The sequence below is a fragment of the Sus scrofa genome, chromosome 15 (genome assembly GCF_000003025.6).
Source record: "Sus scrofa isolate TJ Tabasco breed Duroc chromosome 15, Sscrofa11.1, whole genome shotgun sequence".
Lineage (NCBI taxonomy): Eukaryota > Metazoa > Chordata > Mammalia > Artiodactyla > Suidae > Sus > Sus scrofa.
In genome coordinates this window covers 8,807,498-8,835,475 of record NC_010457.5, presented here as the reverse complement: position 1 = coordinate 8,835,475, position 27,978 = coordinate 8,807,498, and the positions used below count along the sequence as shown (strand labels likewise).

The 27,978-nt window shown below is 36.5% G+C and overlaps 1 protein-coding gene and 1 long non-coding RNA gene across 5 annotated transcripts in view; one reads left to right on the top strand and one right to left on the bottom strand.

Annotated features, from left to right (window-relative positions):
* Nucleotides 24-27,978, bottom strand: LOC110257184. Its single transcript, XR_002339459.1, has 3 exons — nucleotides 27,876-27,978; nucleotides 4,067-4,137; nucleotides 24-2,585 (listed from the first exon to the last, which is right to left on the bottom strand). It is a non-coding gene; the product is annotated as an uncharacterized LOC110257184 (long non-coding RNA).
* ARHGAP15 (Rho GTPase activating protein 15) overlaps nucleotides 23,682-27,978 on the top strand; it is a 619,196-nt gene continuing 614,899 nt past the window's right edge. For 3 of the 4 annotated variants that reach the window (XM_021076338.1, XM_021076339.1, XM_021076335.1), the window contains exon 1: nucleotides 23,682-23,832. The gene's annotated coding sequence lies outside the window, so the exon portion shown is untranslated. The remainder of the gene's footprint in view (nucleotides 23,833-27,978) is intronic. The other variant, XM_021076341.1, reaches the window with a different exon arrangement.

Genomic DNA, 27,978 nt, shown 5'->3' with positions numbered 1-27,978 from the left:
CCTAAAAAGCAAATAAATAAATGAATAAATAAATATTTCCAAATATTTATTTTTACAAAATATAAGCCATGAACTTTATCTAGAAGTCAACAATAGCATCCCATAATGGAGGGAGGAAAACATATTCACATTGAACTTAATTAAGGAATATAGGTCTTCAATGTCACCTTCTTTGTGGATCTGCGGTTTGTTTAGGGGTCACCTGGGCCCTTACATCCATCCTAATCCGCACATTTTACAGATGCAGAAACTCAGGACCAGCACGGTCAATTACCAGAACTCTAAAGTTCTCATTCTTTGAATGTTACTTTTCCTATTTCTATACTCTTTCTGTGAAGATTCTGCAATTCTCAACTGATACACAACCCTCTCAGTGGAGATAACAAATAGGCCTTGCTGATGTTTCTGTTTTCAGGTCAAGTGTCCTCATAAACCTGCTTCTCTACTGTTAGAAAACTGAATAGCACCTTAGAGGATTATCTGGCTTCAACTGCTACACACATTTCAAATACGGGAAATTTAGCATGAAGAGCAAGATCTATTCATTGACTTGTAAGAAGTGCGTGAGCAACTCTTTCCATGCACTTGATTCCACCCCAGCCAAGAGGAGGTGGTATCACCTGTGTGAATGCTTGGTTCATTCTTTCATACCTGTTTCAAACTCTCACAGTGGCTTTGAACATAATCCTAGCATTTTGCCACTCAAAATACTTGATACTAACCTAATCCTACCTCTTGAAACCTATGGAGAAAGGGAGATATTTTCTGAATACCACAACCACCCTGATCCTTAGTTCTCTAGGTCAAAAGTCTCTCAGCCTTTAGACATATACCAGTTTTTTCCTTCTAGCCCAAATTTTGAAATGAACACACAGGTAGGAAATTAGTGGAAAGAGAGTAATTGCACTCTATGCACAAATTTTTATCTAACCTATAATAGATTATTATTCTAATTAATATTAGAAATTCAAGAAACAATGCCTTCTCATAACTTTTACCCAACATTCTCACAGGTGTAACTTGTCTACTTTAATTGGGGTATTACTTCCTTCTTAGCAGCTATATACTTTTCAGAAAAGTACTTTTTCTAAAATTTCAAAGTAAATGTAAACAATGTTTTAAATGGTCATCTGTATGGTATAAGATAGTGGTCCTGCTGCATTCTTTAGAATATGGTGGTCCAATTTACCCATCACCATTTATTGAAGAGATGCTCTTTTCTCATTGAATACCCTTTGGCACCACTGATGTAAACTAACTGATATATGTATGCATGGGTTTATTTCTAGGCTTTCTGTTCTGGTCCACTAATTTATGTGTTTTTATGTTAATATCATTCTAACTACCATAGCTTCGTAACATAGTTTGAAATAAGAGTGCTTGATGCCTCCAGCTTTGTTCTTCTTTCTCAAGATTGCTTTCCTATTTGAGGTCTTTTGTTGTCCCATAGAAATTTTACGATTGTTCATTCTATTTCTATGAAAAACATCATTGCAATTTTGATAAGGATTGTGTTGAATCCATACATTGTTTTGCATATTATGAATACTTTAGCAACGTGAATTCTTCTACTTCATGAACTTTGTGTCTTCTTCCATTTCTTTCATTTATTTCTTTCATAAATTTATTATATTTTATAGTTTCCAATATACAGGTCTTTCACAACCTTGGACTATGCCACAGCCACAGCAACTGAGGATCTAAGCCACAACTGCCACCAGGTGTAAAAAAAATGTTGCAGGTACTGAAATGATTATGTCACCCAATACAGTTTTGGGGGTTACCTTCCATGAGCTTTTTAGAATTGCCTTTCACTTTTCTGGCTCTTAGAGATCAGAATACATTGACCAAAAACCAATGGGTTCTTACCTGGGATTCTGATGGACTTCCCATTGTATATAAAGAGGATCCAACAGTCTTTCTAACTTAAAATGAGTGGACATTTGGACCATGTTCTTAGACTTGAGTTATATCACTACCAAATTTTTTAATGAAACAAGATCTGTAATCCTTACTAAGGAATTAAATTTGGTTTTTCATTTCTTTCTATTTTAACATGACTTCATTTAAGATCTAAAGACCCAAGATCTTGAAGGATTTTCAAACTTCTAGTGGGTAACACTTGTTTAGGTATGTTTTGACAAGTTAAATGATTAGTAGGGTTTTTTTTTGGCGGGGGGAGGGGAATGGCTTTTGTTTTGTTTTTATCATGCACCAAACTCTCATTTGATCTTGGTGACACATTTTATTTACATGCCCCGAAACTTCCACAAATGACCCAGTTTTAGATCAGTAATCCATGTTTTTTTATTCTTCAATTTTATTACCTCAACTTACTATTCTAAGTATCATTTTATGTTTTGAATTAAATATAAGTGAAAACTGACAGGACTATTTCCCAATAGAGTTTTATCTTTATTTCATCATAATTGCTTCATATTTGAATAATGACAGATGAACTGCCTCATTCAATTGCATTTTTAAGGCTTTGAAGTCACAATAACAGCATAGGATTTAAGTCCTCAAGCCATTACCACGGCAGAAAAGACACTGGGGAAAATGAAAACTTATGGTCTTATAATTTGCTGGGAAAAAAAAAGAATACAATAATTAAAAAAATATTATTTCCTGGACAATTTCTAACCTAAGACATTATAACACAAGAGTAAACTGGCCAGTTAGATGATGGTCCCACCTTCCTAAATTACTTCTAGAACAATACTGCATAACTATTGAGCCAAAAATAACATAGCAAGTAAATGGCACTACAATTATTTTGCTTCAGGATGAAACATTATCTCCATGGCATTTATAATTCTATTCAGCAACAATTCAGTATTCCACCAAGAGGGTTCATCAGATCTTTTGCTTTTTTTCTTTGACATTTATATCAAGAACTGAGTACTTGTTAAGACTGTAAGGTATGCATTTCAAAGTTCTCTTTGTCTTTGTATTTAATTTTAAGTAATGAATCAGATAATATGCAAAGGTAAAAAATGATTCTGCATTTAAAATTTTATTAAATATGGCTAATACACTTTGCAGTAGTTGATTTACACATACAACACTTTCATTTCCTGACTAAGACACTATATTCCTACCAATGTGGCATCAAAAGTTTTTTAGGACCTCAATATACAGTGGCATGAAATGCAAATAGAATAAATAAAAACCATGAAACCCATACTTAACATAACTCGGGGTATATGAAATTACATACAGAGAGGAAATATTTGTAAATGATTACAGTGCATAATGTGAACATGAAAATGGCTCCCATGTGAAATTCCAGAAAGACCCCATTTTAAGGGGGATTTTTTGGAGCCATTTATCAAAGCAAGTTGATACTCCTAATAAGTCAACACCTTTCTTTAAGAATGAAATTACACAGAATAAAATTGTGTGTCATAAAAATTGTATATCATACTAACACTAATTGTATAAAGTAATAAAATCCAGTAAATATCAGTTTCTCGTCTAATAAGAAGAACATCATTAGATTTTTTTAATAAAAGATCATAGAACACTATGAAGCATCTCAGAGTTAGGCAAAACACCTGCTCTTTCTCTAATTGCATAGATGTGTTAGTGGAATATGTTCAAATTCTAAAACCTTGCTTGTTGCATTTAATGCTGGTTAACTCTCAGGGTGTTCTGTGTCATCTGAGCTCTAGGGGGAAAGTGAGATTGAGAATTCTATTTACGCAGCCAGTCAACTTTTCTTTATGTTGAAGACTTTTAAAGAAACCACCAAAGACTTCTCTGTCTTGAGGATGAGTTTACAATTTAAGAAAAAGATATTTTATAGCACACCATGGAAAAACCTATACACAGAAAAACGTTACTGACTACTGGTTATTTTCAGGAAATACTTCCATGTTTCATTTCATACACTGCCCTCCCAATCCGTTTTCAATAGTTTTAGATTCCTGACTGCATTAAAACGAGCTTAGTTTGGTACATTTTATCTTTGAATTGAATTTGATCGAGTGGCTTCAAAATGATTCATTAATTCTAATCACCTGTTTAAATTTACCATGATTCAAATCTCCATTTTCCAACTTACCTCAGTCAAGCTTCTTTCTTTGAAAAAGCTCAAGGCACTTATGAGTAAATGTTGGCAGCAGTTGGCAGATTCTAGAGATGGCAAGAGGGAAAATGAAGAATTGTATGGAAATGTATGAAAGTTCATTTGCCTCTCTGTGCCTAAACCCAGAAAAGGATATCTGATTTCATAGATCTAGCAAAGTATTATAATGGAAACTGTTTCCATGGCACATTTACAACTTAATTTCTGAACCCAACTCAAATTCTGGACACATTCTCCCATGTCTTTCAACTCTAGTGTACAAGCCTTTATATTTCTAAAACCCTCCACTGAAAAACCACCTTGACCACATAGTGCTCCAGCACTAAAATAACACTGGTTTTCTCTACTGCCTCCTAATATTTACAGAGCTCAGGGCAGGATGACAAATAGCAACCAAATATTTCAAAGTTGTAAAATATATTGTAAATAAGTTAGTAAATAAAACTTAGTTTTATCTTTCTACCTTGAAATATATTCATTTATAATGACCTGGAAAACCAGATTCTATGTTCTTGGAGTCCACCCAGAAATAGGGTGCAGGGAATCCAACACCTTGACCTTGGTCTTCAGTTTGAGCCCTACCCTATCTTCCCACCCCAGACTCTGGCCCACAGCTGAAAAAACTTCATTTGTATGTATGTCTGGCTACTTCTAAACCCTTCCTTAAAACAGTTTTTTCCTCAGCCAAGGCTTAGGGTTAGTGATGCATAAAGCTGGCAGTTTGGCCTACCCTTAGAAAAATGGAAACAGAGAAGAAGCTTTCACAAGGTCTGGAGACAGGCTCAGAGCTCTTTGGGCAGAAAGTTCCCAAAGTTTTGGTACCTATATATAGGGGATCAGAGAGACTGATTCAAGATGGGCAAAAGCCCCCAGTCCTCATATTCTTCACATGTGGGGAGGAGCACTGCTGGAAGAGAACCGGGGCAGGAACCTTCCGCCAAGTCCTCTGAAATGTGGACTTCATCTCAAGGCATGGCTCTTGCAGTCTCAATCACATGTTAGGGAAGGGCAAACTAAGGTCATTCATATTATTACATGCATGGTCAATGTTCATATTATTATGTGCATGGTTAAGGATACCAATCTTTCAATGCAGGTGATACGGACTCTTACTTCTGAAATAAATGAGGTCATCAACTTTGAATTTTAAAGATCCACCTATAATGCGGTTGTTTAAAACTTGGAATACTATTGTCATATGGGTCAGCCAAGGCCTACTTAGTTTGCAGTATAGTAGGCACACTATTGAAAAATGGGAGAGAGAGAGACGACACTAGTCTCACAACATTGGTTAGTAAAATTATATATAAAAACATAAAACAAAGAAAAATAAATCAAGAAGTCTTTTAGTTAATTGTAATCTGTTATACAATTTGAAGTCTCTTGGTTACAACTTTTTATCATGTAGTTGTCAGTATTCTGGGACTATGCAGATCAGAGTCTCCTTAACTCACGTAACACTGTAATTCAAGAAAAGAACTTAAAGAGCAAGGTGTTGGTCTTATATATTGTTTTGTCAGTATGAACTCGGAGCACTGTCTTTGGGTATGGCTGGCATCCAGCCAGCATGGATCCAAGGCTATATCTGATATTTATGGGCAATAGTCATCTAGTCAATATCTATGCCTTACTACTATTTGGACATTTTCTATACCATCCCTGCTTTTCGGATCTGTTCACTGTTTTTGGGGCAAATCAAATAAATGACCTGAAATGTGATCTCAAATAAGCTGTATGCCAGAAACTAAGAAATGTATTCTAAATACAGTAAGAGCTTGTAATAAATCAGAATCAGAGATAAAAAGAGTGCTATTGGTCCTCCAATATTCAACCTTTCATAAGAAAGTGGGTTTTTAAAAATCTTTTCAGGAGGGTAGGCAGAAAGGAGACTAAGGAGACAGAATACCTTCTACCTTTCCAGTAATTTTCTGCCCAAATCTCACCTGATTTGTCTGACAGAACTAAGGTAGCCTTCAACTAACTACAGAACCATGTAACTGAGATTTCTGAATTTACAGTCTCCATGCAAAAACTTTCAGGCAGCCAGGAAACTAAGAATGGTTCTCACCTATATTTAAAATAAACAAGTTCCACAAGGTGGCACCAAACCATGGATGAAACAGACATGAACTGCACTCTGAAGGTAAATGGATTTCCAGCTGGCTGGATGACAGGACAGTCCCTGTCATTTCATTAACCTCATAACAATACAATCCTCGGTTCTGCATGATTTATTATTGTTTGGATTATTTATTATTATTTGATTCTATTCATCTTGACTTAAAGGGATTTTAGTCCACAGGTAAATAAAACAAGGAGAGGAGCTGAAGACATCAATCAGTCAGTAAAGGCAACTTAGGAAAGTTTTGCACATAATAAGAGTTGAAAGAGACATAAGAACTTTGAGTTTGGACAGCAGAATGTCTACTATCTCTGAAAAATGACTACATGCAATTCTAAAAACTGGAGAAGAACCCAGTTACGATTTCCCACATGGGCAGCATTTTCTTACTGTATGACAATGCCCTGTATTGGCCAATATCTCAAGAAATATTTCCCTGATCTAAATGGAATAATAAAAGTAGTTACAACATATCTACAGACCGTATAATAAACATTTGATGGCTCCCCTTTAAGAATATAAGGTGAACATCTAAGATAACCTATTCTCAAACTGGATCCTGGCCTTCTTTTGATTTCTTAACATGTGCATGTATGCATGTCTCTCTCTCTATATATAGACACAGACACACAGACACACACACTAGAGAAAGAGAAATTTTTTTTCATTAATTATGTACTAAAATCTTAATTTCTAAAGATAGGGTATCTTGCTAGATTCTGAATCTTGCTAAATCGTGCGACCTGTACAGAAAAAACTAAAAGCAATCATATTCATCATCTCAAATGCTCTTTAGCTTAACTCTGATTTTAAAGACCAAAAACAAGTTTATCCAATGACCATTTTCCCTTTCTTCCTAAGAAAGAGAACAGTAATTTTCTTTTTGGTTGTCTATGTGTGTTCAGCTAAAAGATTACAGTTATAAATTTATTTTTCTGGCCAGTAGTGGCCAACAACGTATAAGCATAATTGTTACATGGAACATTTGGAAGAGCACATTTTTGGTCATCTGTCTTGTGCTTCATGGAACTCAGACATGAAGGCAGAAGCTAAGACAACCATCTTAAGACTATAATGGCAAAGCTAAAAGTGTCACAGGTATCTAGACCTTGACCATCTTGAGCTACTGAATCAGTGCCAGCAACCCCTTACTTCTAGATTAAATTAACCCTTATGTGTCCAACCACTGCCACTACATCTTTTTAAAAAATATGTAACTGAATTAATCCTGACTTATATAGAAGGAAAACAGCCAGCATTTTTAACCTGTCATGAGCATACAGGTGTTCTGAAACTCAACATGAAGTACTCAATAAGTATTTATTGAAATGGATCAAACTAATATTCTACAGGTTTTTTTTTACTATTTATAAACTGAGTTAACGTATATTATCTTATTTGAATACTGCAAAACTGCAAGTAATTCAATCATTATTTATTAGCCATTAACTATGTACCAGGCCCTGAAGCAAGTGCTTGAAGTACATAGTAAGCTACATAAAATCCTGTTCGAAGAAACGGAGCTCATATTCTTGAAGAAGGTAAAATGAATAAATAGAATTTTTTAAAAATCCAGTACAATAAAAAAGAAATAGGAGGCCAAGATTTAGAAATGTGGAACAGGATGAGATCAACAGAGAGATGGCATTTCAAGCTGAGGTCAGGAGAAACTAGCTATGGGAACAACAGAAGGTAGGCATGAGGATGGGGTGCAGGGCCTCTGAAGCAGAGCAGACAGCTAGAACAATGCCATTAGAAAGAGAAAATTTAGCACTTTCAAGGAACGGGAAGATTAATGGGGATGAAGTAATACACAAAACAGAATGTTCCTAACATGTCATAAATGCTCAAGAAATATTTATTAAAAATCTACAATGAAGTAATTCTATCCATATAATTAATCTATTATAATTAGGACTGAACTGAAAAAAAATATGTTAAAATAGCTCAATATTTAAACTTGAGTCTATAGCTTATGGTTTACCAATAATACTCTCCTTATTACAAACTAAAATATAATAACTAGGTAACAGTAGAGGAGCTCACTGATAACACAGATTCTGGTAATATTTTCTCACACTTTACTTCACCTTTTGAGTACTGTTTGTATTAATTCATTTATTTTATTTTATTTTATTTTATTTTATTTTTTTTGTCTTTTTGCCTTTTCTAGGGCCGCTTCCTGCGGCATATGGAGTTTCCCAGGCTAGGGGTCTAATCGGAGCTGTAGATGCCAGCCTATGCCACAGCCACAGCAACACTGGATCCGAGCCACATCTGTCACCTACGCCACAGCTCATGGCAATGCCGGATCCTTAATCCACTGAGCGAGGCCAGGTATCGAACCTGCAACCTCATGGTTCCTAGTCAGATTCATTAACCACTGAGCCATGACGGGAACTCCTAATTCATTTATTAAAGTGTGCACAAAACTCATCAGAATCTATAAATGAGTTTGAAAGGCATGAGAGTAACAAAAGTAATCAAGTTAATTTTCAATTTTTTCTTCACTTTGCTCTGGGCATGGTCATGTCCCAACAGATGCTGAAAAGGTTTTATGAAGTTTGTTGGGGTAGGGGAACTTTCTTGAGAAATCAAGGTGTAGTATCCACTTCTTTTTGATCAGCGCATATACTCCATAAAATTTCTAAATATTTGATTTGATATTTGAGGTTAAAAATGATAGAATCTTTCACCTAAAACAAAGTTACTCCAAATATGTCATTTTGGTGACTATTTTAACTCATATATTTTAGATCGTCCTAGTATTTTTAATTTATCCATGATACATGAACTTGAGGAGACAAAATATTTACAACTACATCTTTATTTTGCCCAATTTTCACAAGTGAATGTTTATAACCAAATATTAGTGAGGTTATTAATTCTTCACATTTTGATTATTGAGGTAAGTTTATTTCATAATGTCTGAAATTATTTTTTAATGTATAAGAAAGTTAACCTAATATAGCTCAAGCATTATAATGAGTATTACTCTGTCTCTGTTTTTTTTTTGACCCCAGGCTAGGGTTAAATCAGAGCTAAAGCTGCTGGCCTATGCCACAGCCACAGAAACCCTGGATCCGATCCATGTCTCTTGACCCACACCACAGTTCGTGGCAATGTTGGATCCCCAACACACTGAACAAGGCCAGGGATCAAACCTGCACACTCAGGGATGCTAGCCGGATTCGTTAACTGCTGATCCGCGACAAGGTGACAAGAACTCCCTACTCTGTCTCTATTGAATGGATCTGAATATGCTGTGATCAAATCGCATGTCCTAGGATTTTTTTTATTTAGATTTTCAGTGCCCCGTGTCCAGAAGCTGATTCAGTTAAGTCACTGAATAAACATTAAAATGTTTATTTAAAAAATAATCATCATCATGGTGCAGAAGTTTTGACCATATTTAGGAGAAAATAAGCAAACAAAGCATTATCCTCAATCTTCTAGTTAGCCAGTAAGGGTTTTCCAAAGAGTTAACCTCACGGAAGAAGACAATATTGTTTCTTAAGAGTAACAGTATAGGTTTTGTCCACTGTGTGGAAGGATAAATATATATATATTTAGTTTTAATAACTGAGTATATCTTGAGAGTGAAAATGTAACCTAACTGAAGAGTCATTTTAGGATTTTTGTAAAAAAAAACTGGAAACTCCTCCCCCCAATGTCTGTGGAAATAGATTATTTCTTACTAATTTCCTGATTTAGTTATAGTCATAGTGTACATAAAAACAGATTTGATTTTCTTGGAATCAAATATAAAATGAAAGCCAAGGCCTTATCACTGAAACAAGACAGCAGTTTTGCAGAGCTGTGTACATCCTTTGAACTCAGATGACATTGTCTCAGAGGAAAAGATGTTTGATGAGTTTTTTACACTTTAAAGCTCTTGCTAAGGAAAATGAGCTGGGGATCTCTTTTGGTAGAATTGAAGGGGGGTGGATCATTTCGTCTTCAAAAGACGAGGGAAAAAGTGTCATTTTCTATTTCCCTTAAGTATCATTCTTTCAAATACTTGTGTGACAAGAGGTTCAACAGGCTTAGATTTGGGGTTTTAGTTTTCCAGAAATGCATGTAGGACTTAAATGGCCCTGTACATCAAAAGGAAGAGAGAGAAAGAGAGAAAAAAAATCCCCTAGAAAGAAGAAAATAGTGCAGCAAACATTTGAAAAATATAGTTCATAGAATTCCTATGATCAATTCAACATCCTACAATTTAAAGGGAAATTAACAACTGAAACTCAAAATTGAATTAACATTATGCACATCTAATTCAAGTTGTCAATGATAAGCCAAGTGAGAAATGCTCTTCAGAAATAGAAACTTATAAATGTACTGGTTCATTTAACAGATATATATCATGAGCCAAGTTCTGTACTAAGTGATATTTTCACATATAGCGGACGAGATTAGTTTGAATAAACAAGGAATAATGAGAAATAAGGTGATGCAGAATATAAGGAGGAAGAAAGGGATGAGATGAACAGAGACCGAAATGATGAACTGTGCAAGAAAAAAAAAAACAAGCCAAAATTGGAAAGACTGATATGTTAAGAACTGCAAAGGGTCTGAGATTTTGTACTACTTAACAAGCTAACAAATCAGCATGCTGCAGTTTCATAGATGGCAAAAGACAGGAGATTCCTGGGTCAGAGACAAAGAACGTTTACTCACTGCACAGCAAGCAGAGTGTGCTTCATGGCCACATCAGTTTCCCTTGCTCTGCAGATTCCCTGGAGGCAACATGAGGATGGGCTTGAATGGATAAAGTACATACAATGGGGTTTGCATCACAGCTGAGGAGCCTTAAAGTTAGAAAATATGAATTGTATAAAGACAAACCTACTCAACCAACCTTTGCCCCAAAGAGAGATATAATCTTCATTATTCTGAGCAATGAACGAAACTCCCCTCTACTCCAGAGGAACAGAGTATACCTTCTAAAGGTAGGCTTATAGATGGCAGAAATACAAGAGATCCCTGGAAATCTATCTCCCAAGAGGATGCAGAATGTACAGCAATTTCAACTAGCATTTTACAACATTCTACCATTTTACATCTTAATAGACTTCTTCATTAGACCAAAATGTTATTGGCATAAATTTTCTTCCATATGATCTTTAACAACTTTGCTCAGCTGAGTTCTTCCTGAACAGAGCAAGCAGAAATGTCTTGCTTATTTATAACACACACAGGTGTATATGGTCCACAACAAATGTATAAAAACAATTTTTACGTTTTCTCATCATCCATGTTTTAAAAGTCATTTTAAAGGATTCTAATTAATTGTTTTTATTTATTCTTATTGTTGTCACTTTTTTAGAGGAAAATATATCATTGTGGTGTTTGCCAAGTCTAGCAGATTTAAGCTGCTTTTTATAATTTTCTCCATGTCCTGATCATTCTCATTTCTGGCAGGGAACAAAAACAAGGCACTTCAGTCTCATTAGTGTGTTCTTTCACAGAGGCGGTAACAGTACATTTGAACCTAATAAGACAGGAATGCTTTTTATTGTGTTTCAGCATGGATCACAGTAGTGATTTATTGTAATCTAAAATCTTGAAATAATAACCTAAACTCTGCTTCTGATAATTTACATAACCTGGAGGGAGATGGCCAAGATGGGAGAGTGGGAAGAAACTGAAATTACCTCCTCCTGTGTACACACCAAAGTTACAATTACTTACAGAGAAACTATCTATGAGAATGACTTGAAGACCAACAGAAAAAAATTTCCACAACTAAAAGACATAAAGAAAGAAGTGCAGCAGGATGGGTCAAAGGGGCAAAGATGCAGGATAGTCAGGACCCACACCCCTGGGTTGGTAATCTACAAACGAAAGAATTATCACAATCGTACAGATTTTCTGTTATAAGCAAGGTGGTCTGAGTCCCCCACCATACTGTGTTCCCCAGCCCAAGGGTCCTGAACTGGGGATGAGCCTCCAGAACATCTGCCTTTGGAAACCAGCAGGGCTTATTTTCAGGAGAGCTGGAGGGTTATCAGAAACAGAGACTACATTCTTTTTTTTTTTTTTTTTTTTCCTTTTTAGGGTTGTAGCCACAACATATGGAAGTTCCCAAGCTACGGGTTGAATCAGAGCTGCAGCTACCAGCCTATGTCAAAACCACAGCAGTGCCAAATCCGAGCTGCATCTGCAGTCTACACTGCAGCTCATGGCAATGCCAGATCCTTAATCCACTGAGTGAGGCTAGGGATTAAACCTGTGTCCTCAAGGATACCAGCAGGGTTCCTTACATCTGAGTCACAACAGGAACTCCTAGCCTACATTCTTTTTTTGTTTGTTTTTTTTTTTGTTTTGTTTTGGGCTGGGCCCAGGCATGTGGATGTTCCCAGCCCAGGGATCAAACCCTTTCCATAAGAGCAATGTGAGCCACGGTAGTGACAACATGGACCCTTAACCCACTGAACCACAAAGAAATTCTCAGAGACTACACTCTTGAAGGGTATATGAAAATCTCACAAGATCTGAGTATCAGTGCATGGAGAGTAGACAAAGAGGGGTTTTCTGATCTTAGAGAGTCTCTTGGAGAGGTGTGCGGCAACTGGGACTCCCTGGAAGAACAGAGACACTGGTAGCAGTCCTTTTTAGGATGTCATTCTACTATGATAACACCAGCACTGTCAAGTGCTAACTTGGACTCCTCCTTCTAGCTTACTGGTACCTGGTTACAGCCCTGCCATCCAGCAGGGTGGCACTAGGCCCAAGTGCCTCCTGGCTACAGAGACAGCCCTTCAGGAATACCTACCCTCCAGTGGGACAGCACCAGCCCTGTACCACCCTTGGGCTACTCGCACAGCTACCTGTTACCACCCACAAGCTGCCTCTGGCTAGGCAGGCAACTGCATGGGAAACCTATCCCACCTCCCAGTAGTCCAGGGCCACAACACAAGGCACAGTCTCACAGTGAATTGGGCGGGGGGCCAGCCCACCCACCAGTATGCCCATCGTAGTCAACCTTGCCACAACAGAAGCACACACAGCCCACATAGGGCATACCCCTAGAACATAAAGCTCTGGTGACAGAGAGGAATATAGGTGATCTAGAAGACAAAGTAGTGGAATCAACTAACCTAAACAGAAAAAAGAAAAAAAAAGGAATTTTTAAAAATTAGGACAGTTTAAAAGAGGGCTGGGCAACCTCAAGCTTACTAACATTTGCATTATAGGTGTCCCAAAAGGAAAAAAGAGAAACAAAGAGGAAGAGAACTTATTTGGACAAATAATACCTGAAAACTTTCTTAAGCTGAAGAAGGAAACAGACATGTAAATCCAGGAAGCACATAATCCTAAACAAGATGAACCCAATGAAATCTACACAGAAACACTTTATAACCAAAATGTCAAAAATTAAAGAGAGAATCTTAAAAGCAGAAAGAAAAAAACAAATAGTTATATACAAGGGAACTTCCATAAGACTGTTAGCTGTCTTTCAGCAGAAACCTTCTAGGCCAGAAGGGAGTGGCACTATATATTTTAAATGATTAAAGGAATTTAAAAAACAAACAGAAAACAAAACAAAACAAAACAAAATACCTACAGCCAATAATATTCTACCCAGCAAGGCCATTATTCAGACATGAAAGAGAGGAGGTCATGTTATGGTGCAGCGGAAACGAATCCAACTAGTAACCATGAGGTTGTGGGTTCAATCCCTGGCCTCCCTAAGTGAGTTAAGGATTTGGCATTGCTGTAAGCTGTGGTGTAGGCTGCAGACATGGCTTGGATCCTGCATTGCTGTGGCTGTGGTATAGGCAGGCAGCTGTAGCTCCCATTCAACCCCTAGCCTGGGAACCTCCATTTGCCACAGGTGCAGCCCTAAAAAGCAAAAAATAGAAAAGAAAAAAGAAAAAAAAATATCCTTGCTGGTCAAACCTACTGTATAAAACTTACATCCAGAAAATAACTACATAAATGATTCGACCTTTGATTTATAATGATATGCTTATGTATTTAATCAAGGAAAACCAAACACTAGTGGAATATTTCAGTTAGAAGGCATAATAATACAGTACTTCCATTCTAATTCATGATGCAAGAGAGAAATACTTACAATGGTACGATTAAGAGAGGGTCATCTTTCTACTCTAAAAAAATCCTCTGGTAAGCAAGAACATATTATAAGTCCTTAGTATGTATTTTAAACATTTATTTGGTTCTTATGAAAACATGTCAGTCATTTTTTCAGTTTTTAAGATTTCTGGTTGAATTTATTTCATTTCTAATCTTCGCATTCAACTGAAATAGACTCATTTTGTAGATTTTTTTAAGATTTCCTATAATCTCAAATTCTGAGTTATGCTGACTTTTGCAAATGGTTGATGATCTGTTGATATGCAGTGTCATTTTCATTGGAAAAGCACCTTATGTGGATGGAGTTGGATTTCCATGCACTCTGACGGTAGTTTTGCATTTACTTCTTTCACAGGCTACTTGATTTCATTGGTCTAAAAGCAATTTTACATGAATGTATAGATTTGGAGTTTCCAGTATTGGAGAAGACCTTATGTATTTGGGTCTTCAACATGACTCAGTTTTTAATTTCTTACAAAAGATTTTTTTTTTTAAACCAAGGATTCTAGTACTAACAAGCTCTCTCATTTTTATCTACTTTAGTTAATATTTTGTGGTAGTTGTAGCTGTTCTAGGGTCCTATCTTTAAGTAGGAATCTAACTGTTGTCTTTGGGCAAGCCCAGTGCCATCTCTTCATTTTCTTGATCATAAAAATCTGACCCCAGGCCCTACCTGCCTTCTCAATCTGCCATAGCAGCACCTGCAAGTTTATTTCTTTACTTCAGATTTCCTGTTTAATCCTGTCTTTCAGTGAGTTTTATTGGCTTTTCTGGGATACTTAGCTATGTGTTCAATATTTTGTTAATTCACAGCTTTTTCTGCATGTGTAAGTGTTTCCCATGATATGGAAGAACCCTAACAGCTCAGCAGACAATGCTGCTAGCACAGTAAGTCTTTCCATCTTTCACATACTCCTACAGCATTAACTGCACACTTTGTAACTAGCTTGTTTCCTTTCCTCTTTCCTTAATTAGAGTAATATACTCTGGTGCCTTCAAATAGAGCCAGAGGCCAGGCGGTATAGCCTGTGTTCCTGGGACCTGACTATATATAGGTACCCAGAATCTTAAGTCTCCAAGGTACATTCCTGAGCCAGGAGCCTTGAGACTTCTCCTTCTGGCCACTTAAGTCAACGAAAAGAGGCTAGTCCTTATGGTGCTTACAGTAACCAAATGTGTAAAATGAAAATAAGCCAATAAGTGATGACAGTGCCTTGACAGAAGTGAAGGGGACAGAAGGGAGGTGAAGACATTTGTCTTTAAATTTTCATTTCCAAGCATAGTAACTTACAAAATGTGCATTAAAAACTATTGTTTTTACTTGGCATTCACTGCCCTACAAAATCTTGCCCTCATCGCCTGCTTTCTAGGCACACATGTATTTAATTTATTTTTTCCCCACTGTACAGCAAGGGGATCAAGTTATCCTTACATGTATACATTTTTCCCCCACCCTTTGTTCTGTTGCAATATGAGTATCTAGACATAGTTCTCAATGCTACTTAGAAGGATCTCCTTATAAATCTATTCTAAGTTGTGTCTGATAGGCCCAAGCTCCCAATCCCTCCTACTCCCTCCCTCTCTCATCAAGCAGCCACAAGTATTTTTGATAGTCTTCAAATTGCCAAACTTGCCCTAACTTTACATTTACTCTTTCTCCTGCCTGGACCACTGTTCTCCATATACATCAGGCTCCTCCTTGACTTTTTTCATGTCTTGTGTCAAAAGTCACCTTGTCAGAAAACCCTGTACCTTTCCACATTTATCCAGATGCTCTCCTTTTTCTCCTGTTTCTATGAATCATCTATGACTTAGTGCCAAGGCCAATTCCTTCCCTTTCACCTATTCAGGGTCATTGTTTCAGGGACCACTGCTTTCATGTGTTAAATCAACAAATTTTCCTTCTGCTGCATCATTCCAACCAAAATGTAGTATCAAGCTATTTATTACTATTCTCTGATCTGAAAAACATTTTGTCACCTCCTTCCCCTCAAGATACTGCATATCTAACATATATCTAAGATGATTTATGATTATGATTTCTTTAAAGAGTTGCATGTATTTACTATTTGCTAATATTGCTTCACTTTCTCCATAGCTCTTACTGTCCTTGGACATTAATTAGTGTGGTTTTATTCTTATTTGTTCATTTTCTCTATCACCTCATCCAATGAATTAAAATAAGTTCAAGAAATTGTATCTTTGGAGCTTTGTGTTGTGCCGAGAGTAAAGTAAATACATATAGGTATTGAACGAATACCTGTTGAATGAATAAGTAACTGAATGGACATGTTTTTTCTATTAACAGTATAACACTTGGTTGTAAGAAATTTCACATTTATTTTATTTCCCTTCATATAACTAATCTAGGGTCAAGTCTTATTCTTACCTACTTTCTTTGGTGAAAAAATTAAATTTCCATCATGCTTCGCCCACCAGTTCTACATCCAACTTCCAGCTCCTGAAACTATACAGAATTTCCTGATGCTTCCATAGTCCTCAGGGAAGCTCCTCAGGCCATTCTGAATAATACTCAAATACTTTGTGTCCAAGTTCAGGGGCAAAATTTGAAAATTGAACCTGATCCTCCCGGCAAAATGGAGGATATGGAGGTGCATCCATACTTCACCCCAGAAGCCTCACAATGTTGGACTATTTCAAATTTTATTCTATCTCTTAAAACCTCTGACTCTTCACCTCATTTTCCCTCATTCCCGTCTTCCTACTTTACTGACAATATTGTTGCAGAAGAGACCTACCACCACCCTCAAATCCTGCATATTTTTACCCTGCCTGTATACTCTGGTTTCACTTGTTACAATGAAAAGAACTCTCCATGCTTTTAGTCAAGGCTTAAGCCATAAAGTTACCTTTGCTGAGATCACATTCCTGCTCCTCTGCTTGAGGACAGCATCCCACACTTTCCTTTCTATCTGGCATCATCAATTTTTATTTCCTTTCCCAAGGGCATACACACATGCTGCTAATCTCCCATTTAAAAACAAACATACCAAGAACAAAAATAAAACTCTGACTCTATCTCTCCCTCAAAAAGCCACACTACTTCTTCCACTTCTACTCTTTCCAAGAGACTAAAACTCCTAAAAGATATCTGTACCTGCTATCTTCACTCTATTGATAAACAATTTTCTCATTCCTATAGCACTAAAATTGCTTTTATCAAGGTCACAATTACCTTCATGCTGCTATATCTAAAGGCAATTTTGCCACTTTTATTTTACCTAAATTGTCAGGGGCATTTGACAATTTATAAATCTCTCAGCCTTAAAAAAAATGTTAAAATGTTTTCACTTGGCTTCCAGGACATCTTTCTCTCTTTCTTTCTTTTTTTCTTTCTGGCTGCTCAGCAGCATATGAAGTTCCCAGGCCAGGAATCAGATCCAAGCCACAGTTGCAACCTCAGGCTGGGGATCAAACATGCATCCTAGAACTCTAGAGACTACGCCAATCCCATTGCACCACAGTAGGAACTCCTTTCTTTTCTAATCTCATTCTCTCTCTCTCTTTTTTCTTTCTTTTTTTTTTTTTTTTTTTTTTTTTGTCTTTTTCTAGGGCCGCACCCGCGGCTAGAGGTCCAGTCGGAGCTGTAGCTGCCGAGCAACACCAGAGCCACAGCAATGCAGGATCTGAGCCACGTCTACAACCTACACCACAGCTCACAGCAACACCGGATCCTTAACCCACTGAGCAAGGCCAGGAATCGAACCCACAACCTCATGGTTCCTACTCGGATTCACTAACCACTGAGCTATGATGGGAACTTCTTCTTCTAATCTTAAATTAAGTATAGACACTTCCCTTGAAACTTTTCTCTTTTCTACATATACTCACTATATAGGCTATACCATCCAGTCTCATGGCAATAAATGTCATTTTTTGGCCACACCCATGGCATGTGGAAGATGCTGGGCCATGGATAAAACCCACATCACAGCAGCGACCAAGCTGCTACAGTAATAATGTGGATCCTTAATCCTCTCTTAAATGCCATTTATATGTTGATGAGTTCCAAATTTATATTTAACCTAGATTCATTCCTTGACCTCCAGATTTTCATGTCTAACTGCAAAAGAGTCAACTCCATTGAGATAACAAATAAGCATCTCAGTTACCGTGTACTCAAACCATCATTCCTCACTCAACATACCATATATTCTTAATTTTTCTTTCAGTTAATAGTAACTCCATTCTTCAGTCATTTAGGCTTTTCAAAGGGAAAATGACTGTTGGATCCATTTTTAGAACAAATCCGGAATTTGACCCTTTCTCCATTATACTTGCTACCTTGGTCCAAATCTCAATCATCTCCACCATGGATTATTGCAAAAGCTTGCTGACTGGTTTCCCTGGTTCTATTCCTACCTCCCCCACTCCATTTTTCCTACAACAGACAGAAAGACCTTGTAAAACTTGAGTCAAATTATTTTCATGTTTCTCCTTCTCACACATATTGTTCAAGAAAAGCAGGGGAGTCTACGTAGTCTAGGCCTCTATTACTTCTCTGGCACTGTCCCCTATACTCCCCTCTCTCTCTCTCAGTACTCCACAGCCATATTGACCTTCATGCAGCTTTCCAACCATCCTAGACATGGTCCTCATCCAGTGCTCCTGCATTTGCTATTCCCTCTGCCTGGAATACCCGCTTCCCACCTCTAAATCCACATAGCTATATTTGTCACTTTCTTTAAATCTTTACTTTTTTTGGTGAAACCTTATTTCTCATCTGACCTAAAATCTTTTACCTTCTGAACATTTTTAAGAATTTTTAAACTTTTATAAATACTTTATTGAAGTATAGTTAATTTACAATATCATGTTAAACATACTTTATTGAAGTATAGTTAATTTACAATATCATGTTAATTTTCTGCTGTACAACAAATTGATTCGGTTTATATATATATACACATATATATGTGTATATACATATAGCGTGTGTACATACACACACACACACACACACACACACATACACTTTGTCATACTTTTTTTCATTATAGGTTTATCACAGGATATTGAATATAGTTTTCTGTGCTATACAGTAGGACCTTGTTGTTTATCCATTCTATATGTACTAATTTGCCTCTGCTAATCCCAAACTCCCAATCCTTCCCTACCCACTTCTTGGCAACTACATATCTTTTCTCTGTATCTCTGAGTCTGTTTCCGTTTTGTAGATAAGTTTATTTGTGTCATATTTTAGATTCCACATGTAAGTGATATCATATGGTATTTGTCTTTCTCTGGCTCACTTTGCTTACGATGATAATCTCTAGGTCCATCCATATTGCCGAAAGTAGTATTATTTCATTCTTTTTTATGGCTGAGTAATATACTACTGTGCATATGTACATCCTCTTTATCTTTTCATTCGTCTTCTGAACATTTTTTGTGCCACTTCACTGCTTTTATTTTCTCTCTTTATCAATGATTACTACCAAATATATTACATATTTCAATTATCTTTTTTTTCTAATATACAGTATACCTAAAGCCTACTATATTGCTTAGCACATAATAAGTGTTTAATAGATGAATAGCTACTGCTTCCAGATAAAAGTGTTTGCCAGTGCTCAGCAGCTTCTGGCAAGTGGAGCAAGCTCTCCTCCAATGAGGAAAACCCACCTGTCTCATTATTTCTAATGCTTTCTCAGTCTAAGTCAAACTTTTGTTCTCTGTTCTATCCTCTGTTAGTGTCCAACTCATAACATCTCTTCAGAGTCCTTAGAAACTTCTGCTTTTTCCCCCCAATCATACACAAACACACAAATACAATACAAGTAAATATTACCTGAACTACATGTACCAAGACTGTAATCAGTCAACTTGTTCTGATGAAGGAGGAGAAACAAATCTTTGTGAAGGTTTATCTGAACCTATATTTATACCAGAATTGGGTTGCTAGAACATAGTGCGTGAATATATTTTATTTTGCTATATTTTTTTTGCCAGATTGCTTGTCAGAATGGCTTCAATTTACTGTTTCACTATCAATATATGAGAGTTCCTCTCTATAAATTCTCACCCATATTTTTGCCATTTCAATAGAAGCTAATTGAACTTGTTTTTCCTGTGACTACTGGGGGGTTGTACATCTCTTACATACTGATGGATATTAGTTCACTTCTTTTCATGAATTGTTTATTCACATTACTTTCTTATTTCCCTCTTGGGTTTCCTATTGATTTGAACAAGTCTTTTTTGAATCTATATATTTTCTACCAGTCTGTTATTTTTGTGAAACTTTGTCTACAGTGTATTATAATTAACAGAATTCTTAATTATTGGATAGTCAAGTCCTTACATTTTTGCTCTTTTAATTTAGGGATATTCTTTAATAAAGTTGCACTTTGCAAAAATATATTTTTTACTGTATCAGCATCATGGATTTACCTTTCAAATGTAGATTTTGCTCCATCTAGGATACATCTTTGCATGGGGTCTAATATAGGGTCCCAGTTCTCTTTTATTTGAATTAGTGTCTCTTGCCAACATCATCTACTAATCAATCTGTGCCTTTTTGTTTACATTATGATGTCACCTTTGACATACATCAAGTTCTGAGTAAATATGGTCTGCTCTTGTTTTGTTTTTTGTCTTTTTAGGGCTGCACCTGCGGCATATGGAAGTTCCCAGGCTAGGGGTCAAATCGGAGTTGTAGTCCTGGGCCTACACCACAGCCACAGCAATGCAGAATATGAGCCGCATCTGCAACCTACAGAAGCTCACAGCAATGCCAGATCCTTAACCCACAGAGTGCGGCCAGGAATCAAACCTGCATTATTTACTTTGAGTTGTGCTGTATAAAACATGGTTAGGAGACAGCATAGTAATTTAGAAGAATGACTCTGGGAACAGGGCCCTTGATTTGACTCCTGGTTCTACTACTTACTAAACTGGGCAATTATATAACCTGTTTCCTCCTAAGGAAGAAAGAAAAAAAAGAGTATAATAACATTGGTTAGCGCATAAAGTTGCTGTGAAGATTAAATGAAAAAAATAAATGTAGAGCTTAGTACAATTCTTGGCTTATAACAAGTATTCAGAAAGTTTTAGATACTAGGAAGAATGAGTATATTGAGCCACAAACGTCAAAGCACCAAACTGAAGCCTTGAACATAATCACAGTAAACCTATTTACTTCTGGTTACCCACCAGGTATATCACTGCCTAAGTTGCTCATTTCCCATCTTATACAAAGATGTGCTTTATCTCTATTTAATGTCTACTTGTTCAGATCAAAAATAAACATTGAAAATGTGTATCTTCAAGTAGGTGTTTGTGTTTATTTATTTCCCATAAGGATAAATTGGTGTTTTGTATATTTCCTATTCCAGTACCTGATATTAGTGCCTATGTAAAAGGAAAGGTCTGTTTTCCTTGTTCTAGATATCTGAACCTTACTTAGCCTTACACAAGCTTAAATTAAGAAGGATGTACTGAATTTTCTAATGTTTCTTGGGAGGCATAAGCATTTTCCAGCTCATAACAATGTACACATCTGCAATTCTTCATTATTTACAGAACATTTAAATCTATTCACTTAGTTTTTTGAAGGAGGTTGTTGAGAGAATGTGACCTCCAGTTGAGCCATAAATTGGACCCAAGCTGCTAGAGGTTCCTTACCTCCTCCCCTGACTTTGGAATGCTCTGTCCATGGTTCCCATAGTAGAAGCCATTTTCAAGGACACAGCCTTGAAAAAGCAATGTGTTGTTGAGGCTTTCTGGACCGTATGCATGTCTGAACCCAGTTAAGTCCTCTATATAATCTTTTTAAAATTCTGGTGAGTAGGTGTGAAGATCTACTTGTCTTGCAGACACCCAAAGCAATCCTTCTATGTATGTTCTCTGGCTTAGTAAATTGCCACCTGCCAATCTGGAGTGGTCTGTCTCTTTCTTTGATCTCTTCTTGCCCTCCTTGTATGGGCCCAATTTCAGATTTTATTCAGGAAGCTGCCAAGTGTACCAACCAACAATTTTATTATGGGAGACAGATTTTTTAAAATCTTTATGTCCTATCATATAGGTAAATAACGTGAATTTCAGAGAACTTAAGTGACTTGGCCTAAGTTAAATAAATAGCAATTCCAGAACTGAAGCCTGAAATCTGATTTCCTCACTTTCATTATCATGGCATTTCTATTTTTATCCTTTGTGTTAAAAAGGAACACTGAGTGCAAATCTTCAGGGCTCTGAAAACTTAAAAAGGTGCATCCTGGAATGACAACTGACTGTGTTTCAGGGTCAACTTGAAACATAATTTTAAAAAGGAGAGTCCTAGGGAAATCAGATTAATTTGAAGGGACATGCCATGCATATCTTGGGCCATATATACAAAATATACTTTTTAAGGATTGTCTTTATGTGTGCTAGACATTCCATACCACTGAGAACTATTACAAAGATTTCTAGTCTAATTGGTTCGTATGACAAGAGACTATGATTTAACTTTCTCATATATTTGGAAAGAAAGCTTTTCCTTTTGTGAACATCCTGCAAATCTCACAAAACCAGCCAAGCCTAGACATCCAATAGCTTATTTGTTGAACCCCATGGTTCAATAAAGATGCACACCCTTATAGTTATTTTGAGCCCCACCTCCCACATGTACGTTGGGCTAGTTAAGTTTGACATAGCTGGTCACATGCCAAAAATTATACCCCTTGGATTCTTTTTTATTTTTACTCTTGAGTCAGGCCACACAAAGAATCGTTCAGAAGATTTCAAATACTCAGGAAACTGCCAGAGTGGACACAACTGTGTGAGAGGTGCCACAGAGCAAAAGTCACAACATGTGCTAGATGAGCACCTTCCATTCCCCCAGGTGGCAGCAGGGCCCTGGGGTGTGTTCTCTGAAGCTCTAATGCAACTGGTCCAAAACCTCATGAACTTAGTAATAGAGCAGCTGTTTGTGGGTCCTTCTGTGAGTTAGATGGAAGCACCTGCACTGTGAATGGAGGTGGCCTCTTGGTTTCCCACGTGAATAAGCAGAGCCTCCTTAAGGCCTGTGGACATGCTCCAACCCACGGAGGAGAGTAGAGACTTAGGCTTTAAGCCCTTGCTAGAAGGCAGAAAAAGAGGAAGTGTCTTCAGTGCTTAGCAGCCTGCTCCTCCCCCTGCTAAATTTTTAACCACATATTTTGCCCTATTAAATCAAAATTATGAAACCTTTACAAGCGTACAGTATCTGAAAATTTTCAATCACACTGAAAAATAACAGTATTGTTGACTATACAAGGCAATTTCTTCAAATTGAGCAATGATGTGATGTGTGTGGTTAACGGTATCTATGCAGGAAGTGGTTTTATTTTAAAGTTTTTATGCTCACTCCACCCCCCCACCTCTTTTTTTTTTCCTCCAGTACTGAAATCAAGCAGCATCCAACCTAGGCCTACTCTTACGACATGTGACTTGCTTTACTGTTTTCCGTTTTTGTTGAAAGAGTCATTAACAGAAGTTGATGGCAGTTTCAATAACAGGTCAGCACTGAGAAAAGGTAAGAGTTTAACTTTATAAAAAGCCTGCGATTTAAACTTGAAAATGTTTGCAGGGTATCCTATGCTTTGGTGTGAACCTATAAACTTTTCCTACAAAATTGTGATGTTTTCACCTGTGCCTGAAACATCAGTTTGTTTCCTTTGGTAAAAGAAGAATATTGTTTTTACATTTGCAACTGTTAAATTCTAAAATCCGTTACAGATATTACACTGAGATTTTAGATGAAAATATTAAAACTGTAGTTTTAGTTTTAAAGTGCTTTTAATAATAACTACTAGAGAAAATTTGGGATTTGCATCTTTAACTAACTTATAAAAATATGTACTCTTTAAGATTCAGAAAATAGAGGAAAAGACATTTTGTAATAATAAGAAATAACATCTGAATTTCATCCAGCATGAAAGATGCTCACTGTAAAGTGTTGTATTAAAATTAGCATGAGGAAGCCCTTGAAACAGTGTAGTATATCAAATGGTTTTGCTTATTAAATAGTTATTTAAAAGCAGTGAAATTTTTAAATGCAAAAGAAAGCTACCATGACATTTTACTTTTTTTCCTAAATTTTATTTAAGATATAGAGTAAAATGAAGGCAAGTTTCTATTTCATAAGCAAAACTCTGTGTTTAAAAGAGAAGTCATAGCTGACTTCACTGAAGGTTACTTCTGGGAAAAGAGGCAAATTAGAAATATACTTCTGTTATTTGCGTAATCACATAAGTTTCCTTCTATGAGATTTCCAAAACAATAACCTTAGAAATTTAAAAAATTTGTTAACCATAAATTGACAAGAACTTTTATACTGACTTCTTGCTTTCACAGAATGTCTTTGTGTGCTATAACACATGCATGAAAAATAAAAAAGTACTGTTAATCTCAGAGACAAATACCTAAAATAAATCTGACTGTAGATTTTTGAAGGAATTTTAATAAAAGCTCCAGATATGATCCATTCATCCATAATATTATTTTTATTGTGCTGTTGGATGGGGGAAATGATAGCCCCCACAACACCTATTTTTTGTGTTATTAAAAAATGGTTACAGGGTTGATAAGTGGCAACAATTTTCTTTTCTTTTATTGTCTTCTATTGTAAGACTCATAAATGTTTTTTGATGTGGTCAATTTGGTAGGAAATTATTAGTTATACTAGAACACTCCATCTTAAGACCTCTTCAATTGTCAATACTAAAGCTAGCTACTTGTTGACTATTAAAATGATCATGAGAAAATAGAGATTAAGACTTGATGTTCAATATACTTTTTATTGTTAGGAGTATAAGAGAATCCTGGTAATATGTATTTGCTTTGATATTCTGATTAGCTTTTCAATTTGCTGCATTTCCTCACAATGGAAAGCATTATTTAAGTCTGTCTTCAATATTGTGGTTCTGAACCTCTGTATCTACAGAAGCTTTATAATTCAGATAGTTTTGGTTGATATATTACTACTTTATTTCATTTTATCATAAAAGAACATCATATGAATAAACATATGTACTAACTTACACTTAGCAAGAATGAATATCCAAATAAGCATTTGGTACCGAAAAAGTTCACTACAGTTCTTAAAATGATTTAATATTTTTAAAAGTCTAAATATTTGTAAAATGATTATTTCTTGCAGAAACTGTTAAGTTAAAATGCAAATATTTTATGCAGTATGTGTAAAATTAAGAATTAAACATACATAATATGGATTTATAAATAGCAATAAGTAGAGATGACAGAATTGTATACAAAGATACTCTCAGAATTGTTTGTGAAAACTACTAGAGCATTATCTCTTGAAGGTGCAGACAAAATCTTAAGAGGGTAAATTACAAATGAGTTATTATAAGTGACTATACTTTTATATATTTTAAGTGAATAAAAACAAATTTTGGTGAAATAAAAAGTGTACAGAAGATTTCATTTGGAAAGTCATTTTAAAAAATGTCCTTTCTGGGAGTTCCCGTCATGGCACAGCAGAAACGAATCCGACTAGGAACCATGAGGTTGTGGGTTCGATCCCTGGCCTTGCTCAGTGGGTTAAGGATTCGGCATTGCTGTGAGCTGTGGTGTAGGTCACAGACGCGGCTCGGATCCCGCGTTGCTGTGGCTCTGGAGTAGGCTGGTGGCTGTAGCTCCGATTCTACCCCTAGCCTGGGAACCTCTGTTTGCTGTGAAAGCAGCCCAAGAAATGGCAAAAAGGCAAAAAAAAAAGTGCTTTCTACTTGGGGCCAGGATTTAGCAATATTCAAAAAGGAGATATTTCCAGCCTCCGCCCCCTTGATATTCCATCTCTTGTTCTTTTTAAACGTTCTATCCTAGAGTAGCCTACTCTGTCTCTTACTTAAGGTCCCCCAGTCTTGGTACCTAGAGAAATAGACCCCACTTTTCTTCCATTCCACTCCCATTGTTCTTAAAATGTACTTTTACCAAAAGTTAGGGCATCTGATAATGCCCACAGGAGAAAGTTCTAGAGCTTCATTTCTTGTAACTTATAATGCAGGCCTCCCCTCCTTCTCCTAGTACAATCTTAATAACGTCTCTCAGCAGACAGGAAGCAGGGGAATAGCTAAATATTGAGGATCTCTGTCTCAAATGAGGAGACTGATGTCATGGCAAATTGGTTGAGGGAAATAATTTGAGGGAGAAAGAGTATTTTGTTAACTACTGGTGCTATCTGTAGCATTTATACAGACAATTTCTGAGAATGTGTTCCATGAAGGGTCCGTCACAGAGATGTGCCCTTTTCTCTAAAACATTCCTGAAGAAATATACACAGTAGATGAAAATCAATTGCACTACACCTTCACACTATTTTGTTATTCCCATACACTCAATATTTAAAATAGTCAACTGTTTAATATGTATTTTAAAAATAATATCCTGAATGTAACACTTTGGGTAATACTTTTTTGCACCACAGGATAAATGTTATATACCTAATCTTTAAAATGTAATTCTATGAATTCTAAATTTGAGCTTATATATAGACAAAACTTCTTTGTTTGCAAATGAGAGAAAATAAGCTAAAATTAGCCTAGGCAATAGCGATAAACCCTGATTTGTAGAACCTAAAATCCAAGGAAAGTAAAGTCGGGCTAGATTCCGCATCTCACTCAGGATTTATCAAGATCATTTTCCTCATTCCTAGTTCTTTTTCTTTTTTTTTTTTTTTTACGTCACTCTGTTACAAGCCATCTCTGGCAGAAGCTCACACAAAGCTGATCAGAAAGCTTCAGGTTTACATCTGATCCTTTTTATAGAAAAATGCCTTTCCCCCAATTAGCACAGTAAAAGGTACCTCAGATGGAGATCTGATTGGACTGCAGCGGGTCACATGAGGTGACCATACTGAGCACATCACTGCCTCTGAGACATATAAATGTGGGGGCCTGGGTCACTGGCCCACTCATGCTCCTGTAACATGTGGACTCTTAGCTGAAAAGCAGAGTCTCCACACTCTGTTTCCCCCAGATGAAAAGTGATGTCTTGTCTTATACCTAAAAGCCAGAGAAAACTACAGCACAGCCACAGGAGGCCACATTTTAAAGCAGTACTTAAATTTTTCTGAATCCTAAAATCAGCCAAATACCGTGTTAGTTTAAGGGCAGGTCTGAAATAAGCAAGGGTTTCAATTAAACTGAATTAAAAAAATATTTACCAACAGCTACTCCATGTACAACCCCCTGCCCTGCAAGACCTGTCTTCTAAAAGCTTATAATCTAGTATAATTATATTAATAATTAAAATGCCAACAAAATGTGTCAAGTACCACCAAAAGATATAAAAACCTTTCCAACAGGATTCAGAATTTTACTAAACCTTTTGTTCTCCCAGTTGTGTGGGGGGCAGTAAAATACAGAACTTCGCAGGTGTTATATCATTTGATTATATCCAGTCAGAGAAATCAGGACAACTTTGGAAAAAAATATTTGTATAGTAGTTGCCCCTTCACAGTTTTGCTTTCCAAGGTTTCAGCTATCCGCAGTCAACTACGGTTTGAAATTTAGAAGGAAAATTCCAGAAATAATTCATAAATTTCAAATTGCTCACCTTTCTGAGGTAGCGTGAAGAAATTCCCGCTGTCCTTTTTAGGCGGGGAATCATCTTGTGGCCCCCTCTCCCCGCCAGAGTCACTCAGCAGCCTCGTTGCTCT